This window comes from Xenopus laevis, chromosome 2L (genome assembly GCF_017654675.1).
Source record: "Xenopus laevis strain J_2021 chromosome 2L, Xenopus_laevis_v10.1, whole genome shotgun sequence".
Lineage (NCBI taxonomy): Eukaryota > Metazoa > Chordata > Amphibia > Anura > Pipidae > Xenopus > Xenopus laevis.
In genome coordinates this window covers 149,124,076-149,133,264 of record NC_054373.1, presented here as the reverse complement: position 1 = coordinate 149,133,264, position 9,189 = coordinate 149,124,076, and positions in this window count along the sequence as shown.

Genomic DNA, 9,189 nt, shown 5'->3' with positions numbered 1-9,189 from the left:
AAGAAGCCGTGAGAACGGTGAAACGCGTTGGGTGGACAGTGGGTGACTATCTCTCACTCAGTCCCTACGCAGATAGATAGAATTCACTTGGGGCTGAATGGAAGGGAGGTTGGTGGATGGAGTTTGTGAATTTAATTGAAGCTAGAGTCAGTTGACACACTTCAAAGGTCACCGTTGTATAATTATTAGTCCACCAGGAGAAAGAACTTGGAGGGTGGGCAAATACTCCCATGTTGCTAGTCTAAGACATTGTTTAGATACTTCTACTGAAAGTGCGGCTGGGAGAGTTATAGTTCAACACCCTTTAATAATCAGTGTTACTATCTGGCTACTTGTCATTAACTGAAGTGTGGCTGGCTGTTAAAGACTAATTACATCACCTGTCCACTCTATGTGTTTTTAATCGATGTGTTTTTTATGAAGATTGTCCAACACTACTCACAAAGGCTGTTTGTAGTGAATTGTATGTTTTGTATCTTTTAGGGCTCTTACGTTTTATGCGTTCAGCCGCAGGGGAGCGCAGGAGTAGACGCATTCAGTTTTTTTCAATGGGGCTGTACCCACAAAGGCACCGAACGCAGGAAAAATGCAGCATGTTGCGTCTCAACCTGCATTCGGCGCCTACATGCGCCTGTGTGAGTACAGCCCCATTGAAAAAAACTGAATGCGCTCCCCTGCGGCTGAACGCATAAAAACAGAACGCAGAGGAGCGCAGCTTCAAACGCTCGTCTGTAAGAGCCCTTAAGTAATTTAATTAAAGGTTATATTCTAACATATTTAATGTGCCCACAAGCGTAACTGGTTATCTAGAGGTGTGTAATGATGAGCAAATTTATTTGACTGCCATGAATTTGCGGCGAAATTCCAAATTTCTTTTTTTCTGCGGCGAAAATTTGCCATGGAAAAATGGTCCCAGACTTTAATGCATTTGGAAGTTACCATAAGAAAAGAAACACCCATTGACTTTAATGCATTATAACAAAAGTCCACCATAAGAAAAAACGCCAATTGACTTTCATGCATTACAACAATAAAAATGATCGCGCATAAAAATTGATTGCGTGAAAAAATGCCCATTGACTTCATTGCGTTTTGCAAAATTTTTCCGCAAATTGTTTCGCAAATTTTTCAGCGAAGTGAAACGGGACAGATTTGCACATCACTAGTGGTGTGCGCCTGAGCTCTCTAAGATGCATTGTGTTCGGTAAGCTCCAGTGACAGAAAATATAAATAATAATTGAAAAAAAAGAGCTAGATCATGGGTCCCTTGTGCCTCCAGGTGCACCTGTGACCGTGATTACTTCATGAATATTTCAAAATTTTTGGAAGTGGGAGTAGCCTAAAAGGGGGACCTGAGGAAAGTGTAGCCTAGGGGCCTCACATCCTTTTAATCCGCCACTGCTCTTTGAGGAACATTTTTCTGACAGTAGGGAAAGTGTTACAAACTGGGGATAAAATCACATATCCCCTAGTTTTATTTTTTCAAGGAGTAATAGGCAACCTATCACATTATTCCTCTAAACTAGCCCTCCCATTAGCTACAACTAAACTATAGCCAGTCTACAACTCCCAGCATCCCTTCTAAGTCATAGTCTGCCTCCACCCATCCTCTTGATATATTCCCTGCACTCTATCTATACATTTCCAGTCATTCCCTTAATGATGTCATGGCCTGCCCACCCTGTGAGACAGGAGCAGATCTTTCAGTCACCATGACTGTTATTTATTAGAAAGAAAATCGATGGTACGCCTTCGACCCTTCCCCGGGTGACATACTCGCACAAGCTGTTGTCTCAGCAATGGATTGAATCCCCTTGTCACCAATTGATTGAATTGTCGAGTTCAGCAGTTGGAGCCGTGACAGACCTGCCAATTAACTCTCTCTCTAACCGGAGATCTAATGTACTGGTGAGTTCCAAAGGAAACGACAGGGACATAAACTCCAGGCTACACTTGGGTGTTTGCACCGGTGGGAAATTGATTTTTAAACTAATGATAACTAAACAACATGGAAAGACAAGTTAATGACACTTTTCTAGTGTTGGTTCCTACAACAGCTTAAGCAAGGTGGATGTATCAGCTTTAAAAATATGAGTCCTCGAGGAACACATCCTATCTGGCTACAGTGCATTTGGCATCAGAGCGGCCAGGAACAGCAGAACTGTTCACCTCGCAACCCATCCTGTCTGTCTTGTATTGAGTGGGATAAGGAATTGCTTTTTTCCTCTTGTTTTTCAACAGAGTTTAGCTGCAATGAGCCAGATGGTGAGCTGTGCTTGTGGGTAATAGAATAATTTTCCATATGGTGACTGTGTTACGTTATCTATTTTGTTGTGAGGATGTTATTGCATTTGTTCCATTTATGGAGTCTTTTAGAAGTCACGTTGGACAGCTCCAGGGACAGTCAATGCAATAGAGTGTAGGTCATTATCCAATGTACCAGCGGCACCCTAATACTAATATACACTAATCTATCATCTACAATTTATTTTAGTCATTTCATGATAATTACACAGTGCCAACAAGGTCTGGTTCCATTTTTAACCCTTTCCTCTGATAATCTGCAGGGTCAATGCAAGGAAACATAATGGGCTCCTTTCTTCCTCCACCATAAATTGTTCAGATGAAAAACAAATAAAGGGGCGATACTTGTACAAGGCAATCACTTAAATCCTCCCAAAATTATGCCAAACATGGTTTTATTTACAATATAGGCACCTGAGGGCCTGTGTCTAGGGTGGCAGCTTTAGGGAGAGGCCTGTAGGTGCCTATATCATAAATAAAATAAAATTAAAAAACCTCCCCAGCATGTCGCCATATACTTCTGATACATTGGTGGCAGAGTTGAGGGGTGGGGGGTATCTTGATCCTCTGTGATCGGCACATGCGCAGTACAATAGGCCCATCTATGCAGGTGCCAATTGCAGGCTGAGGGGTGGGGCTTACAGAGATTGACTTCTTCACAAGTGAAGGGATAAAACTTCACTAATGTTTAGATCGGTAGAATAATGTTGTGTAGAAAAATCTAGTCCTGGAACCGCGACAGAGAACAAGTGTCTCCTCCGACAGATAACAAAAATGTCATTGATAAATTTACACCATGCCAAACAGTGGTTGGTGAATTATTCCAGGCAATAAAGGAAATCCTCTTCAAGAATTACTGCTTTAAAGGAAAAGGAAAGCTACCGAAGCAGTTTATTGCCAATAGATTAGCCATAATAGTGCAAACTATAACACTTTATTTATTCTGCATACTTGAGTTAACAGCTCTAGAAGCTCTCTCTGTTTAGGATAGAAGCTGCCATAATTGCTTGATGTGACATCACTTCCTGCCTGAGTCTCTCCCTGCTCACTCATAGCTCTGGGCTCAGATTACAGCAAGGAGTGGAGAAAGGAGATGGAGAGAGGAGCAAACTGAGCATGCTCAAGCCCTAGCCCCGGAGGTTTATGCTGAAAACAGGAAGTCTGATACAGAAGCCCATGTGTACACAATAGAAGGAAAGAAATGCTGTGATTCTTCTGACAGAGGACTCAAAGCAGCACTTCTTTGAGGGTTTACTGGTGTATTTATATAGACCTTTCTCATAAAGCATACTTAATTTTAGCCTTTCCTTCTCCTTTAACATATTGAAGTTTGGTGGTTGGCAAGATACAAATAGTGATTTCAGTTCCTATGTGTGGAAGTAGTTCCTGTTTGAACATTTAATAGTGGGTTACTCTGTGTTTAGTGTATTACTTTATCCCTGGCTTGATAAAGGAGTAAAAAAATAATCTGAATCGTTGCTGATGGGGTAATGACTTGCCAATGTACTTGATGTAATATCGTTTCACTACATGAGAATATTGGGTGCTCTGTATTTATTCTATCTTTTATAAATTATACCGCTTAAGGCAGTGGTCGTGGTTAGACACATGCACTATTATATGATTAGGAGAAGGTGTGCGGCGATTGGAGTAAATATATATATATATATATATATATATATATATATATATATATATATATATATATATATATATAATGTATACACAGTAGTACTGGTGAGATCACACTGTTTAGGTTTGCAGCAGCTACAGCTGTAATGTCTGCATGTGTTTGTGGTGTTTAGTGACAGCAAATAAGACTCATCCCTGCTTTAAATATTACATTATTATAGCAGCAGGTGAGTCATAGCAGGATTGCTGGCAACAGGGTTCTCAGCTTACTTGCATGGATATGAAATCTGAATCCATTAGTGCTCCTTCTCTCTCCCTCTCCACAAGCCGAGTCTGTCACACAGCAGCACTCACACAGCTTGTAACGCAGGCTCGGGCACACTCCAGCAGCCAGCTCAGATGGAGATGTCAGGAAGAGGCTTCTCAATGAGTGTTCTCTGAGTCTACTGATAAGGACAGGGAACAAGGGGATGTTTGTTAACGAAGTGTCATTTTTCAGCATAGTTTAAAGCTAATTTGCCTGAAGAATTGTATTGCAAGCTATGCGCAAAACAGAGAAGCATTTTATAGAGTTGTCACTGCTGAAACAAGAGATATAAGGGGGGTTTCTGGGGATTTTTATTCCTTTTGTAATGCCTGGGAAAGCTCTGGCATGCTGACATTAAAGGAGCACATGAAAACAATGAAAAGGGTTTTAGAATTTGCTTCTTTAAAGCTAATCATTTCTGTAGGAACTCCAGCGTAATCTATTTTATCAAATTCATTGTCCATCAAGGCTAAGCTTCATCATGTTAGTTCCTATAGTATAGTTGGGCAATCTGTGTCACTCTAGAGCAGGGGTCCCCAACCTTTTTTACCCACGGGCCACATTCGAATGTAAAAAGAGTTGGGGAGCGACACAAGCATGAAAAAGTCCCTTGCGGTGCTAAATAAGGGCTGTGATTGGCCATTTGTTAGCCCCTATGTGCACTGACAGCCTACAGAAGACCCTACTTGGCAGTATACTTAGATTTTATGCAATTAAAACTTGCATCCAAGCCTGGAATTCAAAAATAGGCACCTGCTTTGAGGCCACTGAGAGCAACATTCAAGGGTTAGTGAGCAACATGGTGAGCTCATGAGCTACTGCTTGGGGATCACTGATCTAGAGCATCGCTGGATTTAAACCTGATGTGCTCCTAGGCCAAAAAGTCATCTCGCCCCAACACCTTTCCCCCTGCTTGCCTCCCCACCTTCCTCTCTCTTGCTTTCCAGTCCAAAGAATGTTTGGCTGATCAGCTCCACTTATGACTGGACAGGCAGCAGATTCAAGTGGTTGTCAAAATCTTCCACCTCACCTCACTGTGACACTTCAAAACATATTCCCACAGATCCTGCTGAATTACAATTCTGTGCATTACCTGGACCATCTGGAGGGTCACAGGCTGGACAGCTACTGACGTAGATAAATTCATTTTTATGAATTAATATTAATATTCATTAATTTTAAAACTCACAACATGAATTCAAACAAGACTAACCCTTAAACCCATTTGTTCCCTTAAAGGATAAGTAAACCTTAAAAATAAGTAATGTACATTGCAAAAACTGCTTAAAGTATCATCCTCATTAGTTTTATATTCACTTATTTTTCATATTTTTAAGGTTTACTCATCCTTTAAACCCGTTTCTACTGATGCACAGTGTTGAATATGTCTTTGGCATTGCAAACAGAACCATACAAGGGATGCAAAAGACAGTCCAACCTTTCTCTAAGCCAGATATTCCCATATGAGATATGTCTTACTCCCAGGCCATAAACCAAGGGGCATTGTCAGACTTACCGAACTGGGAAGGACCACTGATGTTGAGAAAGACAACCCTTACAGCTCCCCCACCAGTGCACCCTCGACTGGGTACAGAGGGAGACTAGTGAAGGTGAGGTATGGGAGCCTGTGATTCCTGGAAGGATACGCCGACCTGTGGAGTAGCAGGTCTTATGGCTGTCAGAATACAGGGAGACGTAGAGTTAGCTTGTGGAAGTAGCGGAGAGCAGAGAAGTCGTCACAGGATACTGGTACAGCAGTCACCTTAGCATCAGCATCAGCCGCAGGCAAATGTTGGAGAATAGTCAGCAGATATGACGAACAGCGCAGGTGATACAATTAGCCGCTTCACTCAATAACACTGAAGGGTCAGATGGAGTCAAGTTGACAGCAGTTACTCACAGGAAGAAGGTTGCCAAGGTTGGAACTGGAGCGTAGTCGGTTTAGGCAAACTGGGTCGGCAACGGTAATCAAAAGTCCAAACAAGTAACAGAGGTCAAGGCGAAAAGCGTAATCAGTAACAAGCAAAGTTCGGCAACAGGAAGTCAAATCCAAGCAGGGTTCCGAGGGTTAACACAGAGGCGTAGTCAATATAGCAAGCAGAGGTTGGCAAGAGGAAATCAAGTTCAAGCAGGGTTCCAAGGGTTAACACAGAAGTGTAGTCAAATAGGCAAGCAGTTTGGCAACAGGAAATCAAGATCAAGCAGGGTTCCAAGGGTTAAACAGGAGCGTTGTTAGATAGGCAATAGCAAGGTCAAACCTAAGTTCAGTATAATCAGAAAATCACATACTCAAGTGTAGCTAGGAAAAACGATGTCCCAGCACTGGAAGAAACTCTGCGCCGAAAAAAGTAGGGTCGACCGTGTCAATATGCTGCACCCAGCGAATCCCCTGCACCGGCGTCACGACGCACACATTGTGATGTCACTTGAACGCAGTCAAAGAGCCGCATCATCCTGAAGACAGGCGTGTATCTGACAGACATGTTTATCAAAAGGGGAATTTTTACAGCTCCCTAGGATTTCTAGGGCCATATTTATAAAGTGGTAAAGAGAGAACTCAAACAGGTGTTTAGTAAATACTGTCTGTTGCTCTTAAACACTTGGGGGCAGATTTACTAAAGGGCGAAGTGACTAACGCTGGCGACGATTCGCCAGCGTTACCGCTTTCACACACTTCGCCAATTTACTAACGGGCACAGGTGTAACTTCGCTATCGAAAGAGACAGATGCTAACAGTCATTTGCACTCTATCACCAGGTAAATTTTCACTCTGGCGAATGGACATTATTCCGCAAATTCACTAAGATGCGCATTTTACTGAACGTTACCTCTTTCACCAGACTTGCCTTCGTCAGCTCAGACCAGGCGAAGTGCAATGGAGTGCATAGATCTTCCTCAATCTTCTGTTACTTACATCATATTTTTAGTGGAAAAAGTTTCCAAGTCTCAAAAAACGCTGGCGTCTTTTTCATTTTTAGCCTGCAAAAGTCGTATGTATGGGGTTCCCCATACATTTTCTAACATATGGAACAGTAACTATACAGTGGGCTCATGTGTAGGGCATTGTAACAACTCTATTTTATTTATTAAGGTTCCCTGGACTTGTGTAATGTTTTTGCTGAAACATATACGTCCATTAAACTTTATAATTTCCCGCCGTATGCAAATTAGCCTGAGCGAAGACCTCAAACGAAGTTGCACTAGGCATAATTGAACACTAGTGCATCTTCGTTTTGATTGCCGAAGTAATGTTATGTAATGAAAGGTGTGCCTTTAAATACTGTGCCTTACCTGAAAGAGTGAATCTTGCGATGTATTGCAAAAAATAGCAGATAAGGGCAATGAGAAATACACACACTGATTGAGCGATTGAGGCTGGGTCAGTGAAACCATGTAATCAAGTAATGGGCAGATGGTTCCTGAGCTTCTCTTGTTCAAATCCTTTGTTAAACTCCTCAGATCACTTGTTAAAGGTCACAACTGAAAGTATCACTTCAGCGCTCTCAACTATGCTCTGTGCTCCAATGCGACTAACATTATTATACACAAATGCACAGAGAGGGCTGGATTGATTAGTTCATTACAGCAGTCCACGAGACAAATCTATTGGGCTCAGTGTGTAGTATAGGAGATTTACAGTAAATGGACTCAACCTCTAATCAAAATCTTGTAGAGCTTAACATGTAACCTATGGGTTTAATCCTCCCCAAGGTCAGGCAGGAGCTGCTGCGACTACTCCCTTTAGTTCCTTCTATAATGTATAGTGAAGCTGTAACATCATGGAAAAAGATCAGCAAACTGAAGCAGAAGATAATTTGGCTACACATAATCCCTGTTTTTTTTTTTTTTTCATTATTACAAAACCTAATTAGAGCTTTTGGTTCCTTGGAAACACTTAAATATATGGGTAAGGTTGAAAAGGATGCTGAAATTCCTGGCATTCACAATATTATACCCTGCTAGCCCACTGGCAGTGGTGTGGATCCCAGTGCACTATGGAAAAGAGAGCACATTTTACTGACAGTATGTATAACTGACCAGATGATTCTTCTCGGCTCACTCAGTTCATTTTTTAAGCAGAGAAACATCACAAGACCTTCCTTTTTACACAAAATTAATTTTCAGCCAACTGTAACTAGTCAGCTGAAAAAAAGAGCACATGGCACTGTTGCTTCATTCATTATATTTCCAGTTTAAAAAAACTTCTCACATCTTGAAAACAAGAAACAAAAATGAAGCAAAATGATAGCTGTCTGCAAGGATTTAATCACCCTTGTGACCCACGAGGAGTTGGGAAATCAGAACAGAAGAAAAACAGGAGAGAATCGAAATAGAAAGATAAGCAATACAAAATAAGAATAAATGAAGGTTCCTTGGACAGCATGTTCAGTTGTAGGCCAGAAAACCTCAAAACAGGAAGGTAATAATGAAGAGTTGGTTAGACTGGGCCCATCTATAACATACTAAAGTTTCTTTAAAGGTGAACTTTTTGCTTTAATTCATTGTAGCTCAAACTATAGCATAATTGCTCAATTGCTCTCCACCAAAGAATGAATTTTGATGTGTGTCGGGGGGATTATAGTAGAGGAGAGAAGGCAGCAAATAATTAAAAAACTCAATAATAAATGAAGGATAATTAAAATGTTGCTTAGAGTTAGCCATTCTTCAACATACTAAAAGTTAACTTAAAGGTGAGCCACCCCTTTAAGAATGATGAGGCACATCAACTGCACTTAACTTAAATTATGCAGAACCTTGGGCTTGGGCCCAGCTATGTCTTCTGCATGGCCCCTGATACAAGCTTCAGGGCAAATTCACTAACCTCCAAAAATTCGACAGCAACGGCTTCGCTCAGTCGTAGATCCGCCAGGACAACGCTAATTCACTAAAATCCAAAGTTGCTTCCAGGGCGACGAACGCTGGTGAAGTAGCGCTAGCGTTACTGC